This window comes from Myxocyprinus asiaticus, chromosome 6 (assembly GCF_019703515.2).
Source record: "Myxocyprinus asiaticus isolate MX2 ecotype Aquarium Trade chromosome 6, UBuf_Myxa_2, whole genome shotgun sequence".
Lineage (NCBI taxonomy): Eukaryota > Metazoa > Chordata > Actinopteri > Cypriniformes > Catostomidae > Myxocyprinus > Myxocyprinus asiaticus.
In genome coordinates, this window is record NC_059349.1 from 27,139,486 (window position 1) to 27,161,698 (window position 22,213).

Sequence of the window (22,213 nt, forward strand, 5' to 3'; positions counted from 1 at the left end):
AAACATTTGTGTTAACATGAATTCAGTACTATAAAATCAGGGATTTACCAGTGTTAAGGCATTTACCAGATTACAAGGTTTACCATGCTACGTTGTCTTAACAACAAAGTTGTAATATTGGCTATAACTTTGCACAGATGAGTTTAGTAAGCAATTTGCTCACACTAAAATCATGTTAACATGCATAATGTTTATGTGGTTATACTTTTGAAACAGTGTGCATTGTAATGTTTATGGACCCCATTGTCTTACTGTAACCACGATTTTGGCCTTTTTTCTTTTTTTAAACAAGGGACGAGTCGAAATTTTAATTTGTTATTATTAATTTGTGGTAATATGCATTATGCCACAAATGCTGTCTTAAAGGAATATTCCGGGTTCAATACAAGTCAAGCTCAATCGACAGCATTTGTGGCATAATGCTGATTACCACAAAAATTAATTTCAACTCGTCCCTCCTTTTCTTTAAAAAAACAAAAATTTGGGTTACAGTGAGGCATTTACAATGGAAGTGAATGGGTCCAATCTGTAAAAAATGTTTAATGCTTTTTCAAAAGTATAGCCACAAGACATAAACAATATGCATGTTAACATGATTTTAGTGTGATAAAATTGCTTACTAACCTTTTCTGTATGCATTTTACAACTTTGTTGCCAAACCCAAAAACAACCATACAAACGACGATTTAAACAACTTTACAGCTCAAATAACACACAAGTTTTAACAGAAGAATTAATGTAAGTGCTTTTATAAAATGATGAGCTTCACATCTTTGCCTCCAACAATTGGCCCCATTCACTTCCACTGTAAGTGCCCAGATTTGTGACATGTGTGATAGAGACATGAGAGAAGCAACTGGATCAGCTGTCAATCCCAGAAAATGAATAAATCTTTATGTAAGTGCGTGCAAGACTAACTTCATTACAATGCTGCATTAGAAATTAGTGGTAGTATTCACGTTAAGTTGTTCGCATCGCATCTTCTATGAAGTTCGCTTATATGGTTCCTTACGGTAAAAGGGGGCAGGATCTAGCTCACATGCGTTGTCGGACATAATTGGCATGGCCGCGGAATCTCCCCCTGACTGCGCTCTGGTAGGCAGACTTGAGCTGGGGATTGCCAAAGTTGTGTCTGGGGTGAAAGTGGAGCTTTGGAGTTTCTTTGAAGATCATTTTATTGCAGCGAGGTGAGCCGAATTTTACTTATCTCTTGCTGTCTCCATCATTTGACCAGTTCGTGTTTGTCCGCTTTTCCCCCCAGTCAAATGCGTCTCGGGGAAAATATGGTTGTAACGGAACGTTGGTGCATTTTTGTGTCTGGCTGGCGGTGACGCCGGGAGTCTGGGTTAGTTGGCCAACCAGGAGGAGAGAGGAAAAAACTTCCTTTCCCGGGAAAAACAGAAACGTGTGCATAATTTCTTTGCGTTAAACCGTTATTTGTCTGAAGATGCTCAAAACTCGTTTTACAACTTTGTAAGTGCTCGAGCCATTTACGAGAAATTATATCGTTTGACGCCTGCGCTGTTGAGGGAAACTTGTGAATTTTGGGAAACGCGCAAAACGCGCAATGCTTTATTTAACGGATGTGTAAAAATCAACTTCATGAAAAAAAGTATTCTGTTTATGTTTAGGCGAGATTAACTGGGGATGCTGAACTAAACTTTCCCAGGTATCTTTCGAGGCAAATGTGGTGATGGCAGTTCTGTATTTGCAGATGTGCATGCTGTTTTCGTAGCTGAAAAGGTATGGGCAAAGATTTATGGAATAGTGAATGAGGATTTGCACATCTGTGATGTGATGTATGAAGTGAAGGTGGTCAACTCCATCATGCCCTAGTATTCCAGACAGCCTATTCTTCAACATCTCCACACACTTCTCTGTCTGTTGATGGAGAAAAAGATTACAAGGTTGTTGTCCTGTCATATATTGTTCAGAGAATACCTCCCATTTTTTAGCCTTTTGCTTCTTTTTGTTGCTTTTTATTATTTTGGTTTATGCATGCATCGTTTGTGAATTTCCAAACGTAAGAAAGTTACGCTTTTGCGGGCAATAATTAAGCCATTTGACTTAAAGGTCGTTTTTAATCTCTTTGATGTTGTTGGTGACTTATATGAAGCTTCAAAATAGTTTGTTCCCCTTGGGTGTAGATCCAGCTGCCTGGATCTAGAGGGCTTATTGGAGAGAAAGAAGTACATTATTTTGTGAGAGAAGATATACGATCTGCAATAAATGACATCAAGTTTGCATTCTCCAGCTGAGAGAGGGGTTTCATAACTTTTCTTTTTAAGTAAATTATTGCACTCAGTTATGATAAACTCAATGCTACTGTATATGTGTTGAAAATTATTAGGCTATCTGCAGGAAGATAACACATTCTTTAACTCCCTATCAGATGACTGCCTCCACAAACTTAAAAACTACTCGCTAACTGGGAAACTGTGGAGAATAGCAGTAGAGCTGTAAATTCATATCTCATATAACAACAGATGCCCTTAGAATAAAATGAATTGCAATTGGATACTAATGTGAAACTATCCTTTAAGACACAGCTCATTTTTATCTTCACTTTGTTGATATAAGACTTCCCTATTCCTTTCTGCTTTGGCAAATCTTTAGGTGCACAGGGAAGGGCACAGACTCTCATAATCACATCTGCCCATACCTGTACAGCATACATTTGAGACACTTTCAAAACAAAGTGGCTGTGTTTATTTATTTATTTTTGGCCAGTTTGAACAAAGTGTTGGCAGCCTTTTGTTCATCAGTCTAGGTTACTGTGCTGAGGGAGTTGGCATGGCTTGACCTCATGGAGTTAAACTTCCTGATTGGGCATAGCTGAAGGATTGTGGTCTTCCTTTGAGGTCATGGGGTCTGTACCTGGTTAGCTGGAGATCTGTTTCCCCAGGGGCTAATCAAATACTGCACATGCACTCAAACACCCTCCCCCTCCAGTTCCTCCACAGCCTGGGAGCAGCTCTGTGCTTTGATGTCTGCTGATGTTACGCAGTGCAGCGTGATAAAATCAATCTGATTGTTCCTAATTGCAGCGAAGAGTCCACCTTCTTGAGGATGTTTCCTAATTTTTTTTTCTGACCTGTGCCCTGCTCAATCAAATGATTTTTATTTATTTATCCCCTTTTCTCCCCAATTTGGAATGCCCAATCCCCACTACTTATTAGGTCCTTGTGGTGATGCGGTTACTCACCTCAATCCGAGTGGCGGAGGACAGGTCTCAGTTTCCTCCGCTTCTGAGACAGTCAATCCACGCATCTTATCACGTGGCTCATTGTGCATGACACTGTGGAGACTCACAGCACGGGAGGCTCATGCTGTTCTCCGCGATCCACACACAACTTACCATGCGCCCCATTAAGAGCAAGAACCCCTAATCGCGACCACGAGGAGGTTACCCCATGTGTCTCTACCCTTCCTAGCAACCGGGCGAATTTGGTTGCTTAGGAGACCTGGCTGGAGTCACTCAGCACACCCTGGATTCGAACTCGTGACTCCAGGGGTGGTAGTCAGCGTCAATACTCGCTGAGCTACCCAGGCACCCTGCTCAATCAAACTTTACATTTCTGCACCCTCAGGGTCACTTTATGAGCACTAGTCTGCAGACACTGTTAAAAACTGCATTGATAAATATCATAAATATGACATGGATGATTTATTCCTCTAGCTGGTTATCCCTTGGCAACTGTAAGCAGCCTACATTAAAGGCCACGTTCACACTAATCACACCTGACACACTTTTAAAAGTGCTTTCACACTAGCACTTTTGCTGCGCACCCCGGTTCGAATGATTTCAAAGTTCGGTTCGTTTTCAGAACTGCGTTTTGCGCACCGAGTCCAAAAAGGCGGTCAGGGGTACGGTTCCTGTGAACTCCAGTACGGTTTGCTGCTAATATGAACGCCATCGTACCAAATCACGGATGTGAACTGCTTGTAATGACATAGAATTTTCGTCTTTGCGTTAATACATTTTTCATACCTGCTTGACTCTAAATAATCCCCTCCAGAGAGCAGCTCACATTATTCACATCTCTTGCAATGCTTCTGCGGGCTTGCGGCAGACAAATGCTAACATTCATTACACCATTGACATATGCAAGTGCCGTTCTGTACATGTAAAGTTTTGATGGTAAATCCAAAGAGATTAATTATTTAATAACACAGCGAAGCTATGCCTTTATTCACAAAAAATCTTAAGGCTAAAAGTAGCTCCTAACGTGGAAATTTGGAGTAACTCTTAAAAATTAGGGGCATGTCACTCTTAATTTTAGGACTCATCTAAGAGTAATTCATGAAGCATTTTAAAACTAAAAGCAGCTCCTAAACCCACGACAGCTTAGAAGTCCTCCTGAGGACTTGTAACTCCCTAAGAGTTACTCACAAATGATCCGAAGCATGGCTGCTGCCGTCAGTCCACATTAAAAACAATATATTAGAATATTATTATGACATTGACTGTTTAAAAAAGCATTGCCTGAATCACAATTGAGGCTAGGTATTTTAATAATATAATATTATAAATATATAATGTTGACATTGACCTTTAAAATGGTATCGCTGCAGAGAAAAAAGGGCGTTCACGGGGAATCACGGCAATCGCGGGGCTACCCGGTGTTTTGATGCTGTTGATGGGATGCAAGCTCATTTCATTACAACAACACAGGATGAAGAAATGTTGATAAACCAAAAAAAAAAAAATATCTATCTATAAATCTATGTATCTATTAGTGGTCGTCTGATAAATCGGCCGATATTCAGAATTTTTTAATAATCGGCATCGGCCGATAAATTTTCCTGTTTGTCAATTTGTTTCTTGAGGTCTCTGAGAATCGCCTGCTTGCATGTGAAGCGACTGAGACATGTAAGCGACCAGTCACGGTTCATTTTGTTGTTACATGCCATCGTGTTACTACAATAATAGACCGGTGTGCAACACAGTGTCATTTAAACGGTTCGCATATCAGAGCCGCGGCAGACGCGTTTGAGCGCATAATGTTAAAGTACTCGCCTGTTTCATTCTCCCTCTCTCTCCTCAACAGTTCCCTGTAACTTTTAACTGTCTTGTCTAATGATAAAAAGGCAAATATCAGGGGCCTGGGTAGCTCAGCGAGTAAAGACGCCGACTACCACCCCTGGAGTCGCAAGTTTGAATCCAGGGCGTGCTGAGCGATTCCAGCCAGGTCTCCTAAGCAACCTAATTGGCCCGGTTGTTAGGGAGGGTAGAGCCACATGGGGTAACCTCCTCGTGGTCACTATAACGTCTTTATGCAGCTCAGGAGACAACAATGCGTTGGTGGATTGTGTCTCTTGAGTGTTGATTTCACGCTGCGCTGTTACCTAGTTGGTGAGACGCAATGCTGGTCCATGTTTTACTCTCCGTGACAATGAGCTTATAGCTAACTAGCTAACCACGTATCTACTTTCATTGCTTGTCAGCTGAGTGGAAGCTAATGTGTAAACATGTATTCACCAAACTGTTTTGTTCTGGATTCACAGTTTGGTACCCCCTTCAACCAAACAATTCCAGTCATTGCATTTATAAAATTTAATATTTAAAAGTCTGGTTTTCCACCATTGGAAGTTTCCCCTGAACTTGTATAGCAGAATACGGTGTAACACTGCTGCCGCTGTTTCTCTCTTGACTCAGCAGTATTAATATGGTCAGCATTTGACTGATACTAAACAGTGGTACTGATGTTTATTTAGCCATTTATTTTATTTTTATTTATTCTTTATTTTAATGGTCAGCATTTGACTGATACTTCACTTTTATTGTCACACAAGTGCAGTTGTGGTTGAAGGTCTTGGGTGCAGTTCCGAGCAACATAGCAGTTGTGACAGTGATGAGACATAGATGAGACATATACCAATTTACAATAAACAGATTTACACATCAATTTACATATCTAATATACACAATTACACACAACACAATATACAAATAATAATATACAATACAGTATACAATACACAATATAGAATATTGTACAGTATACAGTACACAATATAGAATACACATACAATATAGAATACATAGTATACAATAAAAAAGTATATATAGTTTATATAAAATATACAGTAGGTTGTATTGTACTGTATTGACATTCAGGCTGTCGGTTGATAGTCAGTTGCCAGTGTGTTGTTAAGAGAGAATATAATTTAAGACAGTCCAGTGTGAGATAATAAGATTGATAAAGTGCAGTGCTGATGTATATTGATTGTGAGAGATCAAGAGTTCAGAAGTCTGATTGCTTGGGGGAAGAAGCTGTCATGAAGTTGGCTGGTGCGGGTCCTGATGCTGCGATACCACCTGCCTGATGGTAACAGTACTGATGTTTATTTAGCTATTTATTGTATTTGAATTTATTCTTTATTTTAATGGTCAGCAACTGGCTGATACTAAACAGTACTGATGTTTATTAAGATATTTATTGTCTGTTTATTGTCTGTTTTCATTCCAGCTCAAAAATTAACTATCTCGGCCAGTAATCGGGGAATTTTCCCCCTCTGAAATCGGTATTGGTCTTAAAAATCCCATATCGGTCAGGCTCTATTCGACACACTATGACTTGCAAAGATGCGGACCATATGCATGTCTAGAAAAACTAGGTTGGATGTGGACAGGCCATTTTGAATCACTGTAATGCATGGCCTCTGCTTTAATCTACACAATATGCGATCAAACAACTTGTGAGTACAGTTGTGTCTGTGCATTTTTGTTTTGGAAACAAATTATACTTGTGAAAAAGTGGAGGTGATGAGCCCAAAAAATTGACAACTTTGTGAGGTAGTCAGCAACATCAGCAAAGTCACATGAGCCTTGCTTTTCACTCTTATCTATCGACTCTTAAGTCCGCTGTTCTCCCTTGACCTCATTAGGCAGAAACAGGGAAAGCCAGCATCTCTCCAAACTGACTGTTTAGCAAGACAGAACAAGTTTGTATCTGTGCTTTATCTATTAAAGCTTTGGAAATATGCACACAGTGGTGATGTGGCTGTCAGCTGGTCCATGAATCAGTGTCCTGCTTCTCGTCTTGAATCAGCAAACCACGGCCGCATTTAGTGTCATTGAGAGGAGCTAAAAGCAGCATTCTGGCACAACAGTAATCACTCTGATATTTTATTTGCACTGCTTTTGTCAAGCTTTTGAACTCTCACATCTCTGATAGCACAGTCCTCCTGTGCACTTAGCATCTTTTCCTGGTGTTGCATGTTTGTTTGGCATAGTGCTGTTATGTTTGCAAGCCAAGCTTCTCTGTCTTCTTGGTGATTTACTCTATTGTTGACAGTTGATTTAGATGAAGATAAAAGAGACCTTTCAAATCCCTTTCCCACCACTCTCCCTAGACAGTCCCCTCTCCACCCAACTGCACACCAACCTCTTTGCCAACACTACAAGTGACAAGCTGTAAAGAAGCTTTTGCAGGATGCCACTACATATCCCATGAAATTGATTGACAAGCGCAATTTTCTTTTGTGCGATGACATATTTCCTACTGAAACAGGCAGTTTGGTTGGGACATATTTGAAGGGATTTTCTCTTTATTTTAGATAGCCAATAGGCTTTAGTTACGTCACAGCCATGAACCATAATTTGCTACTTGCTTAGCTGGCAGTATTGGGGGACGTTCTCATTCTAGAGAGAATTTGATTGGACAAAAAAAACTGTGTAGTGCAAGAAGAGTCTTAGATATTGTTGGTCCATTTTCTTGGAAGAGAGAGACTGAAATTTTTAATGTTTAAAAAAGGTTAAATAAAGGTTTAACCTTTAGGAGTGCACTAGCATATAGATGGCCACAATCTAATAGACATGGACTAAAAGCCACATAACTCCAATTTTGGTTTAATGGTGACTTTAAGCATTGCTTTACATCTCTTGTTTATCATTTTATGGAGAGGGTCAGAGGACTCATTTGCGATGGTCCTACTCCATCTCACTCTGACTCCTGACATGCATCCACTTGGTTATGCCAATGCATTATTCAAATGACCAGGCCTGCACATTAGCTAAAAGCAGAGCGGAAAAACACTCAGTGTTTGGTCAGGTGGCCGCTGCTATATTTTCGTGCTTGCATTAGCATTCAGAGTGCAGAGACGGCCATTGTTAGCTGGGCAATGGAAACTTCAGATTTGGGAGCAGCTCATTAATGATGCTTTTATTTGACTGGAGCGGAGGACAATTTTAGCCTCTGGTGGCACGCATGCATGTGCAATGAGAGAACTGAAGAGCCTGGCATCAGAGGCTGTATTTATTTTGGTGCCTTTATTGGCTCTTCAACCTTGCTAACTCCATCTGAGCTGTTTGTAAACCATATAATGCCCCCTTAAGGTGCACTTTTGCATTGACTGATACTCTTTCAAAGTATCCTATGCAAACACTTGTCAACAGTGCCACTGAGTGTATATTTGTAGCCTCTCTTGTTGTCATAGACTTCCTGTTTTGCTGTCTGACACCCCCCCCCCCCAACCTGTCTGCCACCCCTGAGTAGGACCTTCCACCAACACCTTTCACAATCCCTCCATCTCAGCAGGTCTTGTTAACCCATCCCCCCACAAGCACTCCCATAATAGTATGTGAAATCTGGAGGCCTGATTGAAGAAGAGGAATTTCACCCTTTGACCTCTGGGATTGAGGAGGGGTGAAGGGGGGCTATCCATTCTTACAGCCGAGATCTGTTTCAGCCTGGTGAATGCCTAGTGAATTTTTCCAGCTAATTCATATTATTCTTTTGGATTAGTACCATTGATCTCTCTTCATTCGATAGCCATGTTTTGGATGTGTGAAGTTACCAAAATAAAGTAAACACGAATGTCGTGGGAATGGCAGCCATGGCTGTGAGGGCAGTGCATCCCAGGTGGCACTGAAGGAATTTGTCAGTGTTGAATTTTCCAGAGTCAGCATGGGGTTAAACGGCTGCTCCACGGCATTCCTGCTAAGAAATACGTAATTTATCAGTAATTTGTTTTTTAATTTCTTGTTGGTTGCTTTTGGGAAGATTTCTTGCACTCTTGTCATCATGTGCTTGTTTTTTGCTTGACAGTTCTTTGCTTGTTTAAAAGGGCTCTGCTAATACAATGAGTTTACCAAAACTCGGCTTATTAAAAAAAATCCAACAATGCAAGATCTGTGTTTACATGAGATTTGAATTGAGATTCTTTACCTTTTACGTCAAAACGTAAACAGTCCTGTCCTTATTAGATAAGCCGATGAGTGCCTGTAGAGGTGTTTACATGCCGCTTATGACCTTCCTGCCTATGTGTTTACATACAGCTTATGACCTTACCTGATAAAGGAAAACTGTTAAAAGGCTTTTACATGACCACACATATTGTCGGCTTATTAAATATAAGGTTTCGTCTGCTATAAATATTCAGATTTCACTCATATATATATGCATTTTCAAGACATATTTATTGATGGAATACATGGATTTGTATATTTTTAAAAAGCTAAAATGTGACCATTATGATGAAAAACTAATGATATAATTTGTAAAATTAATATTTTCGTCATGTTCCTAGTTAGAAGGTCCCCTGTATAATTAACGGCATTAGCTGAGAGAGAATTTCTTTCATATGTAAGAAAAATGAAATGCTGTATACCCATATGAATCGATATCGAATCAAATCAAAATTTGAATCGAGAGCTTGTATTGTATCAAGAAATTTGTATCAGTATCCAGCCCTATAACTGATATATCGCAATTATTTTTCCTTATGATATTAATACTTAAGATCCTCACATAAATATATTTTTTTACTTATGTGCACATTCATATAATTTCCTATGGTTCAATTAAAGAGGAAGCAGGTTGTCTAAATAATTGGAAACTTCTAAACTGGCATTTTATAAGGACATTTATAAGGAATTATACTGGTTTGCTACAGTTTTAGTTGAAATCCAGTTGTGATATTGTGATAGGCTATGTTCAATACATCGCAACTTATGTAAGGCAATACCCAGCCCTTTTGCTTAAAGTGCACCATTTACCACAGATTTTTCCTTTTACGAATGATCAGACTGTTGGTAATACCCTTCTTTCAGTGACAGTTAGGGATGCTCCGATCAATCGGCCACTGATCAGTATAGACAGATATTCACGTCCCATGACTCGCTCGACGATCGGTAATTTGGCCGATCGCATGAACTGATCACTCATGTCACAAAAGACACGTGGCTCCTTTAAGAATTCAGCAGCACTTTCATGGCTATTGGAGTGTGAGAAATGCTGGCAAAGTGTTGTAAGACAACAAACTTGATTCAGTAGTTAAGAACGATGCTGTGGGAAAGGTATGGCGAATATGAAATATTTGTGAACTGGACTGTTAATGTGGCGTTTCACACGCAACAAGGCAAAGGGAAAACAGCGTGAGATGTGAAATGGTCCTTAATATTATTATTATTCATGGTGGCAACTTCTCAGTCTCCACCGGGCATAGGCAACTCAGTAATAACATGAGTTACAAGATGTGGTGTAATTCATACATCTTTTTTTTGGGGGGGGGGGTTTCTCCCCTTTTCTCCCCAATTAGGAATGCCCAATTCCCAGTGCGCTCTAAGTCCTCGTGGTGGCATAGTGACTCACCTCAATCCGGGTGGCGGAGGACAAATCTCGGTTGCCTCCATGTCTGAGACCGTCAATCCACACATCTTATCACGTGGCTTGTTGAGCGTGTTACCGCGGATACTTAGCGCGTGTTGAGTCTCGCACTATTCTCCGCGGCGTCCATACACAACTCACCATGTGCCCCACTGAGAGCAAGAACCACGAGGCGACCATTAGGAGGTTAACCCAACATGACCCTACCCACTATAGCAACCGGGCCAATTGGTTGCTTAGGAAGCCTGACTGGAGTCACTCAGCACACCCTGGATTCAAACTTGCGACTCCAGGTGTGGTAGTCAGCATCTTTACTTGCTAAGCTACCCAAGCCCCCTAATTCAAACATCTTCATTAAATATCTCCCGATTAAACGGCATTAACAATAGTAGCACCCGTAGAGTTCAGAAACGTGCTCTTTTTTTTTTTTTTCTCTTTCCCTTCATCTCTTTCCCTCATAAGTGAGCGCATGCTCTGCTCATTAAAGTTCAAGCAGCAACAAGTGAAAAATGAACTATTAATACAATCATCCAACTACATGTAAAGGCAGGGAAGGAATTTATAAATGTAATAATTATTTATAAAATATTAAGATACCACAATATAATGTATTAAATATAATGCAAAAATAAAATTAAAATAAAATGATGAATAATAATTATATGAAACAATGACAATGTATCAATAACCAAAAATGCCACATTGTTTAATTGCACCTATGGGTTATCAGTTTGTCTTCATTTTGACACTAAGCTTAATTTTTTTGTAGGGTTATCTATTTTAATATAGAGAATATTTTGTTAGTCTGTGCTTGTTTTAAAGTCTTATTCAAAAAAACAAACAAACAAAAAAAAACATTTAATAAGCATTTAAAACTTTTTTGTCAGCAAAAACTAGGCAAAATTATATTACTGGGAAGAGGAAAATTAAATTAATAGTGACAGTGCGCAGAAAGCTTACATATAGCCAGTTATGACAGAGATCTTGATAAAAGGTGAAATGATCGGTATCGGCTGATCAGGTGTGAAGAAAATCGGTGATCGGTATCGGCTTTAAAAATCCTGATTGGACCATCCCTACTGACAGTTGTTTAGGCTCAAGTCTAAGGAATTGATGTACACTCTATGGATGCTGCCTGCAGACAGTGTTGTGTGTGAGATGGAGTTTAGGGGCAGAAACATGTTAAGCTTTTCCAGGGTGTCTGCAGATGGCAAGCCAAACAGGGCCGCTTGTGTTTTGGCGGCTTGCTGTTCTTTCCCCCAAATGACCCGGTGAGGAGCAACGGACAGGGTTCTGTTTAAAGGCTTTGTGTGCAGTGAGGAGGAAGTGGTTATGTTTGTTTAAACTAAGCTGCCCTCTTTGAGAGAACTCAGCCATGTGGGACAACTGAGCACAGTCTTTCCCCCCAATTCCAACACCCCCTTCCCCATTCCCTGTGTCTTCCTCTGCACTGAATTAATCACACACAATTCAGCTGGGGGAAGAGGGAGCCCTGAATGTTGTCTTGGGCATAAGATTTAGCCCTACCAAAATGCTGACTCATTCAACATTCTAGCACCCTAAAATGTTCATTCAAATCTGTACTGAAAAGCAACCTTGTCTGGAGGATTTTATGGGGAAACAAGAGGCTTATGAGTCTTTAAAATACTTTACCAGCATGGTAAACATCTAGTCTATTTTCCAATATGTCTGCTTTCCAGTTGTTCAAAGTAGTTCTAATACTAGTGATTTTAATGGCAGAGATAGATGAAAGTATTGTAAAAACAAGACTTGTGTTTCCACTACCCTTAGGACAGAACTGATTCCTTAAAGGAATAGTTCACCCAACAATTACAATTCTGTTATAATTAACTTACCCTGATGTCGTTCCAAACCTGTATGACTTTCAAGGCACAGTCACGTTTACCTTCGCGAGGCGAAATTCCACAGGTGAAACAGTCATCTCAATTCCGGTGCTGAAGAATTTCCCCTCGTGGATTTCATGTGGAGTTCAAACTCGCTGAACTTTGACAGGCGAATTCGCCTCGTTGACCAATAGGAAGTTGTTTGGTTTGGCAGTGACCTTTGTGTGTACAGAGCTACTCTGAATTTTCACAGTGGACAAGGATATCATTTAATGGCGAGTTTCTTCTTAACTTCACTCTGCATGCAGTATTAAAAAGAGGCTGCTTTGTTATGAGTTTTTTGCATATTTCAGACATGCTCAACATCTCCCCTTGCCGCTTTCGCCTGTGGAATTTCATTGTGCAAAGGTGAATGTGACCGTGCCTTTATGCGGAACACAAAAGGAAATATTTTAATGAGTATCCCAGTCCATCCATTCAATGCAATGGCAGTTGATGGTGGCTCAATTTAAAGCTTAAAAAGCACCTAATAGTATAATAAAAGTAGTCCATGTGGCTTGTGCATCATAGTCCAGGTCCTATCCACCTTTTTTCCTGGGGGTCTTACTGGGAAAACGAATGTGGGTGGGACTTCCGCCGGAAGTCATTCTATAGCATTCCCTAACTGCTAAAATCATTTTAGACCCTGTTTACAGCTGGTAATAAGACGAGTTTCAGATGACCCCGTCGCAAATGGTCAGTGCTAAATATAGTTGTAAATGGGTTGCAAAGTGTTTTGTGATTGGAAGAGGTAGTCAAAAACCACATCGCATTTGAGGTTTAAAACGCCGTCCTACTGCGTCCTGGACAGCAGTGAAGCACCACTTCTTGCCAGTCAGTTTCCGCAGAACAAAAGTTTAAATTTACTTGCGGATTTAAAAGGAAATAACTGTCCAGTTGGAAAAATTTAAAAGCAATTACATACCCAAGGATGAGAAGTTCACGGCTCTTCCTCGGTGTGTCTGTCTGATTGGAACATGCAGGGTGACAAGTACACATATTTGAAGCTGAACTAACACAGGTACTCCACTGAAACAACCGATAATTTTGCTCGAAATGTTGCGTTTGTGCTTAGATTAAATCTCAACTGCATCTGGGAGAAACAGCGTACCGGTTTTGTTTGCGCTTTCTTTGTTTTTCTGACTTTTTTGCAATTTATTATCGTTCAGTAACACATTGATATAGTGATTGATATGTCGTCACGAGATCGGACACGCTTTCCTCAAAATCCCAACACCGCAACAAAAGAATGAATGGACGCACGCCGCAACAACAGCTGTGTTTTCTTGAGAATGGAAGTAATGCCCATATTTCTCGCTAAGCATCACAGGACATAGGAAAAGGTGGATAACGTCCATTGTGAACAAGTTTCTGTAATGCTCATTTTGATTTTTGGGTACATTATAACCATAATGTTAGTGAAAACCTCATTAATGTTCCCATAGTAAAGCGTATTTCTACACCTCTAGCATCACCAAATGGAATTGTAAAAATAATGCATTAAACAGGTTTCCTGAACACCAACCCTGTCTTACATTGGTTGCACAAACATTTAGTCTCACCCCAAACTCACTTCATTGGTTGAGCCAGTGTTGGGCTCATCGGGATTCTCAAACAAATAGAGCAATGTTTTGAAAGCACTACAGAGCAACAGTGTATACACTTTCTGGGGAATGAACCTACAAATGTCTGTCTTGTAGTTACTTATAGTCCCTGAACATTAAGATGGGATCAAAAAAATTATTTTAACATTTGTGTAAGAAATTCCAATCTAGGTAAAAGCACTTCTCTGTGTTCAAGATTCATACACTGCTCTCTCTCAGACTGATCCAAATTCTACCTCTTAAGCTACAAAAAAAAAAAAAAAAAAAAAAAGGAAAAATCTTGAAGCACAGCCATGGATATGGAGTGAGTAATTTTCATGTGTTTGTGGGAGTTATAGGCTGCTTCCTCTTAGCTCGGTCTAAACACAAGTCCAGCGTGCCAAAAAAATTAAATAAAAATAAAGGCTCAGGAGAGCTGGAATCAGGGAGCTATGTGGTGACCTGGCTGTTTACACTCTTAGTAGCGAGGTGCATATTGGAGGCATTTTAGACATTACTGTTTTTTCCTGTTTGTGGACGGACTGAATCACCAAGAAGTCTAGACTGTCCCACTACAAGAGCCACTTGAAGAATCTTTCAAACTTCAGAATTATGCAGATTTACACAAAACACCTTTCTCTAGAGGTTATTCCTTCACAACAGCATTTATTTACCACCATGATGACAGTCTAATTACTATTAAAAACTTCCTAAATTTGTCAGTAGCCTATTTCATATTACATAAAACTCTCTAAGTGATATTATAGTCCAATAGGAGTGTACTGTGTGGGCAGACAGGCAGAGTTGCTTATGCTGCTCTGTGGGAAAGTGTTTCTGCAGGAATAAGACAGCCTCTTCCCTCTACTCTGTCCTCCTGCATTAACAGCTACGTGGCAGTCACACATCGGTCAGGGACTTGGAATGAATTTTACTGCCTCCTGGACCTGTGCCTAGTCCACATCCAGATGGTTGGATGCTTTTTCTCTCTCTCTTTTTCTCTTTGGCCGTGTCGGACTGCTTTGCTCTCATTGTTGCTGAAGGATAGGCTGACTGTTTCATGTCTTTTTACCCCTTTTCTATTAAAATATCTCTACAGAGTTCCTGTCTTTCAAGACACTTGCTTCATTAACCTCAGCAGCCTTTGCTCATAATGATCTGCCCAAATAGTTTCTTATTGACCTCAAGATCATAAGGGACATTTTGCCCCATTACACCTGCTATTAAGATACTCTCAATAGGGGGCCTGGGTAGCTCAGCGAGTATTGACGCTGACTAACATCCCTGGAGTTTTGAGTTCAAATCCAGGGTTTGCTGAGTGACTCCAGCCAGGTCTCCTAAGCAGCCAAATTGGCCCGGTTGCTAGGGAGGGTAGAGTCACATGGGGTAACCTCCTCGTGGTCGCAATTAGTGGTTCTTGCTCTCAGTGGAGCACGTGGTAAGTTGTGCATGGATTGCGGAGAGTAGCATGAGTCTCCACATGCTGGGAGTCTCCGCGGTATCATGCACAACGAGCCACATGATAAGATGCACGGAATGACTGTCTCAGAAGCGGAGGCAACTGAGACTTGTCCTCCACCACCTGGATTGAGGTGAGTAACCGCACCACCACGAGGACCTACTAAGTAGTGGGAATTGGGCATTCCAAATTGGGGAGAAAAGGGGATAAAAAAATGATAAAAATACTCTCAGTAAGTTTAGTCTAAGCACAACTGTGACATTTTAAACAGAATTCTGACTTATTTTAGTGGAGTAGAGTTAAAAACATGCCACACATCACCTCTGTTGTACAGGGCATGTGCACAACCCCAAGGCCAGTTGTAGTCCGATTAGCGTGAACAGAACCGAGCTACAATCCCATTATCTAGATCTGATAGTTTGACTTTGAAAATTCTGTTATTATGCGGGCATAATTTACATGACATTTGAAAAAGAAGTATTAAAAAGTAATTTGCTATTGAAGCCACACATAACCGGCACAGTTTAAAACTCTTGTTTTAGCTCATCGGATGATTGACAGGTGAGTAGTTCCACACTACGAACGCATGTGACCACATTGTGCATGTAGTGTGAACGCTCATGCGTTCAAATGCTTTTGAACAGTAGTGAAGGACTGCCTACTTATCTGTCAATCATCAGCTGCACCAGAACAAGAGTTCAAAACTTTATTATGTGTGGTTATGTATTGACCATCAACGAACATGGTTAAAAGTGGACAAATCTGAAAATGTTTTGAACCCTGTTGACATCTATCTTTACTGACGTCCTGTTTAACATGGATCACATCATAGTACCATAAGTAAACAGTGTGCCTTAGAGTAAAATTTCCTTCTCTCGTTTCCTCAGTCTGGTATTATCTCGTCTTTTGTGGCTTCGCTAAGTTTTTGGGAAAGGCTCTAAACTTGCATTTGTTGAGTAACAGTGCACTTAAGACAGTAAAACATGAAGCATGAAAAGATATTAACAGTGCTGCGTAGATTACTTCTGAATTATAATCTGGAATTTATTACAAATTACATGACTAAAATTTGTCAGTAACATAATTTTTGGTTTTGGTCATTTAAAGTAATCTAATCTGATTGCTTTTAGATTATTTATGGATTAGTTATTACCTAATTCTTGTTTGTTTGTTGTTACATGCATTTGATTCGAATAAGCTGGTACCATTTTGACAATGTTGCTTAAATGCATTAAAGAAAGCTTACTTAATGGATCAAAATATGAGAATTGACACGATTTTTGTGTGTGTTTTACTCGCTATTTGCCTGTTTCTGAGTAATATAAAAAAAGCAAAAAAAAATTAAGCTGAAGCTGAGTACAAAATCAATTTGAGAAACTAAAACTAACTTTACTGCACTAATGCAATTGGTTCGGCATTTATGTGTGGATTACAGTTCCATCTTCAGTGTGATTATAGGCACTGGCGGATGTATTGTATCAGCCTGTGTATGCAATTCCACAATCACACCTCGCCCCCAACTAAAACAATCAAATACTTACCAAATGTATATCAGCTGTAGGCTGATTTTAGAATGAAAAATGTAAAATATTTAAAAAGAAGAAATAGGTGGATCAATAAATTATGAAAAATGTACTGTAGATGCCTGATTAATATGTATTCATGTAATACATAAAAAGTAACTGTAATCTGATTATTTTAAAATGTAATTACAATATAATTACAAGTACTTGATTTTTGTAATCTGATTACTTAATCCAGATTACATTCAATCCATTACTACCCAGCACTGGGTATTAATCAATCAGACAAGGATTTTCTGTGTTAGCCTACCAGGGATATTACCCATCACAGTTAGGTAATCAAATGCATATGGTAAAGTAGACAATCAAAGCTTATAATTGTTCTCAGTTATGCATGACATGACTACAATCACTAAAATTGTTTATCATAGCAGTGGGTCACTGTTCATTGCATTCAAATCAAGCTAGTGTACTAAAAACACAAGATACTTAAGTAGGTATAGGCACTGTAACTATTTGGCAACAAGGGATCCTTACTATAATTTACAATATATTAGCTGAATGTGTAGATTTATCCTTATACTTAAGTTTCTTTGTGTGTTGTAATTTTCCCTCATTTACAGACTGGAGCTACTTTTCACTCCAGTGGTTTTAGGAAGCTAGTGTAGTTTAGTGTGTGAGAAATAGTCTGAAGTAACCATTGCTGATAATGGTGCTGGATGGTTGGCAGGAGGAGTGAGAAAGAACCTGTACTATGGCCTAGTCCATGCCTGTATTCTTGCCAAAAGTTGTCTCAGCATAGTTAGACTGCTGTTCCCAAGGCCCATCTTATTTCCCTCTGAAAGAATGGCATTGTTCAGGGTAGCCCGGCCATTGCTTCATTTTCATATAATGGCTATAGACCAAAGTTTCCATTTCCCATAAAGCCAAGATGCCTGGCACAAAGACTGTAAACCATAATGTGGGTTAGTTTGGCTGAGCTCCACAACGTGGCTCATGGTGTGGATGCCGGACTCAGTGAGAGAGTTCAGGGTTGGCCAGCTGGCCCGGTTTTCATTACCAACAAATGTGTGAGGGTCAGTCTTGCTCCTTGATCAGATGTAAAAATCTATTAATCTTGATGTCTAACATAGACTCGTCATCAAGACTTGAAGGAGCAGTAATGTGGATTTGCACTGTTGTGACACCCTAGAGACCCCAAACCAAGCCCACTTAGTATCCAGCAGGCTAATTTATACAATAAAAGGGATCAAATGTAGTATGGGGAGAGGCACAAAACATGGTATTTGTTGTAGCAACCATAGCTACTAAGTGGAAAGAAGATTACGGTTCACCTGTGGCCTGTGAGTGTGGCCCTCTGACACTAAAGTCTCAGGCCTACACAAGACCCTTCCTTTCAGAGTTGGAGTTTTTGTGACCTCAGAGGAATGTATAAACAGGATTTTCCCTTGAAATGAAAGCTTACAAACGTTAAAGGGACCTTTTATCACAGATGAGTACGGTTTTGTACATAATGCGAACTCACTACCCCACAACTTCTGCTGGAAAAAACAGCTAAAACCATCCCAAGCCTGTTAGATGGTCTCCCAGCCTGGAGAGGTTGGTCTTTTGGCTGGTTTTAGAGGAGTTTCAGGAACCTTTCACCCTGGTAGACCAGCATGGCCAGGCTAGGAGATTTGTTTAAACCAGCTAAATCCAGCAAACCAGCTTATGCAGTTTTAAGCTTTTAGCAGGGATTTCATTGTAAATGAAACAAATGATGGGAGAAGCTGACAAATGTTTAATAGTGACAAGCTAGAAATTTTAAATCATGTATGTTGCCATGCCAGCTCTAGGCAAAGTTCTCTTCTCTGAAGAAACTCCCTGAACAAAGGACCATTTGGAAGCAAATGGGAGATGTCTAGGGTGGGGGAAACTCCTGAATGACGTAGTGTGGACCGAGTCCTATCCCAGACTGTCTGAAACAGAGAGACCAGTGTTACTGCTGTCTGCACCGCCCATAAAGCCCACAGTGTGTTTCTATACATGTTGATTATTATGATAACCTATTGAGAATGGGGCTGGTGTAATAGCATCATTTCTTCTCCTCGAGTCCTCAGAGTTTCTGCCTAGATTACTATCTCGCGGTTTCCATACACAAACCAGGTTAATTTGACTTGCCGAACTTGAACTGCACCCGTAGAGAAAACATCTGACCGTACAGTTGGCAGCTGGACTTTTCCAACAAATACCTGATCCTTAATGCAATGCGTGTGTTTGACACAGAAAGCAGGGACTTTGGAAAAGACTAGCTCAAAACACTTTTTCCTCTTGTCAAAGGCAGTGTCATGTTCAGACGGTTATATAATTGTGAATTCTTATCCTGGAAATCAGTTGTTTTTTTCTGTGCACTTTTCTTAGTAACATTCCCACTTTTTTCTGCTCTGCATGAGTGGCCTTTGGAGGGTGAGTTGTTGGTAATTTTAAGCATTCATGAATTTAAACTTTCAGACATGATGTAATTCACATGAATATGCTGTTTTGTTTTTAAAAATGTGTAAGAATTACATATGTATGAATATTAAGTTGCCCATTTTCTAGAGTCATTACGGTAGTAATTCTGACTCACTGCACTGTGAGCAGGAAGAGGATAAAGAGGCTGCTGATGGGTATAAAACCGAATTAAATAACAAATAAACATGTGAATACAAATGAGTACATGTGACAGTCAGATGTTGTGTGGAGCGATAGAGACTGTTTGAGTGATCATGAGCGCTTTTAGCTTTACTCTATTCAACATGAGCGCTCTGTGTCAATCAAACATGCGGCTCTCCATGTGCTCTCAATATCTCATCAGCCACTCATCTCAATGCTATTCTGTGAGGATCCCAATTTAAATCAGATTAATGTTGGTCACAGTACCACTGATAATAGATGTAACTGTTTAACCTTCAATAACAGCACTGCGTCTTCACGTGTTTGCTTAATAATTAGTGATTTGTGTTACAAGACGCCAAAGACAGCAAACAAATCATAGATATTAATGATTTCTCACTTGAGCAGATTTGGAGCTTGTAATGGATATATTTTTCTTATTTCTGAAAGTGTCTCTGCTGTGTGTGATGCTCTCACGGTTTTTACTGGTTGCTAGTATGTCACAATGACCTTTTGATATTGACAACGGAACTTTTAATAACTGGAATGGCAATTCACGCTGTCTCGTAACATCTGCAAGCTCCAGATGCCAAAGGGGATCAGGAGGATGGAAACTTAGGCCAGAAAGGGAAAACAATCTGGCTTCATGTTCCTGTAAAAGCAGAGCCCTAAGCTGGTTCTGATCTAGTCAAGAACAGTGTCCATCACTGAAGTCAGACATAATGAGAATAAGATGCAGTGGCAGAAGGTTCTCTCAGACAAGGTGTGAGAAGAGGTCTGAAGTCTGTTTTCCAGGATTCTGCATGCAGCATCTGCTCTACTTTTTTACCGTAACCTTCTCTGCTGATGTTCCAAAACAGCTGGCCCTCCCAACATGAACGGCAGTAAATCTCAGCGTTTGTGTGTATGTGTGGCTCTGATGGTAGGGGTGAGCGACATGATAAACCAGTAGAAATTTGCCATTTGGATTATCATCTCTATCGTGGTAACACAAAATGTGTATGAGAAATGTGTACAGCACTTAACGCGTATGCATTACACGCTCTGTCGGATTAATGAAGTGAGGCGGTGCGATTGAGAGGAGATTATGAAGTAAAAAGTGCATCCTCTGGTGTGGAATTGGTTTGGCTTTAGAAACATGATACCGAGCAGAAAACGGCGATTTGAAAGGTTTGTACATTGTGTATGTTAATATACAGCATGTAAATATCCATGTGCACGTATCTATCAGTGGTCGGGGCTTCTCGTGAGACTGATGATGATAATGAAACGCAGTTTTCACTAACAGCTTCACGCGTCATTAGATGAAAAGCTTGTCTAGAACGCGAGAAACAATTACACGGAATCTGCTTGAGCCACCGTCAAAGCAAATTCAATGAGATTCATTCCACGCTCCAAACATGCCACACATCCAAACACGCGCAGCTTTTGTTCGAGTTTTGCGCACGCAGTCTGAAACACGCAAGTTTGTGCGAGTAGTGAAGTCATTCCAGTCCCTTCATTTGTGCTCTTGTGACAGAAAAAAACGCAGATCACACCTGCTACTCATTCTGGTTTCTCTCGATGTCAAGTGAGTTTTTAAAATACACATCAAAACCCTTTCTAAAATTCTGTTCGAATGATGTTTGATATCAGCAAACAAACCAGCCATATTTTCCTTCAGATATTTTATATTTTCTTTATAGAGATTACTAAAAACACAAAGAGCCTAATTAAGTGTTTTATTTATGGATATATTTTATTTATTTATGTTATTTTACTTTTTGCATTTCTTTGAGAAGATGTTAAGTTTCTTGAGGAAAGTTATAACAATAATCATAATAATAATAATAATAATAACAACAACAGTAATAATAGTAAAAAGAAAACTGGTGCACATCATCAGACTGAAATGTGGCATTTTATTTATTTTTTTTTTACTTTGACTATGTTTGTCAAGTTCAAAATAAAGAGAAAATTATATAAAATGAAGTTTTCATTTATAAAGTATTTAATTCACTGACTGGATTACTCAAAATGACACATTGCAACATGGCTTAATATACAATACAGTTGTATTGATTTTTCAGAAAAACTTCAACTGTATCGTGATATAAGATTACTCATATCTTGATATAGGATTTTGGTCATATCGCCCACCCCATCTGGTGGTATTGCCACACATTGAATGCCCAAAAGGATCATGTGCAGTTTTCCTGGATTTTCTAATTTGAGGCTGAATTAATGCCCAGACTGGTTGCAAGCTTTACCGACCGCTGCGATGGGAGCGAGCTCTGCTTTGAGGAGACCTTTGCAGTGATGCAGCCGGGTCCAGATGCACTGACTCTATCACATGGGAAATGATGCATGCTGCAGATCCAGCCAGCTTGGGCAATTTCCCACAAAGCTGAGGTTCAACTGCATGTTCTCAGATGCCCCTTGCCCCACTGGACATTTTGACTGAGTGATTATGCATGGATGTGTTGTGTGCTCTGCTAACAGGGTGTAAATAATGCCCTGGCACTGTTTCCCTCCAGTAATG

At 39.9% G+C, this 22,213-nt stretch overlaps 1 protein-coding gene across 1 annotated transcript in view; it reads left to right on the forward strand.

Annotated features, from left to right (window-relative positions):
• Positions 1–1,089: 1,089 nt before the first annotated feature.
• LOC127442282 (fibronectin type III domain-containing protein 3B-like) overlaps positions 1,090–22,213 on the forward strand; it is a 229,482-nt gene continuing 208,358 nt past the window's right edge. Inside the window, exon 1 of the mRNA XM_051700180.1 lies at positions 1,090–1,187. The gene's annotated coding sequence lies outside the window, so the exon portion shown is untranslated. The remainder of the gene's footprint in view (positions 1,188–22,213) is intronic.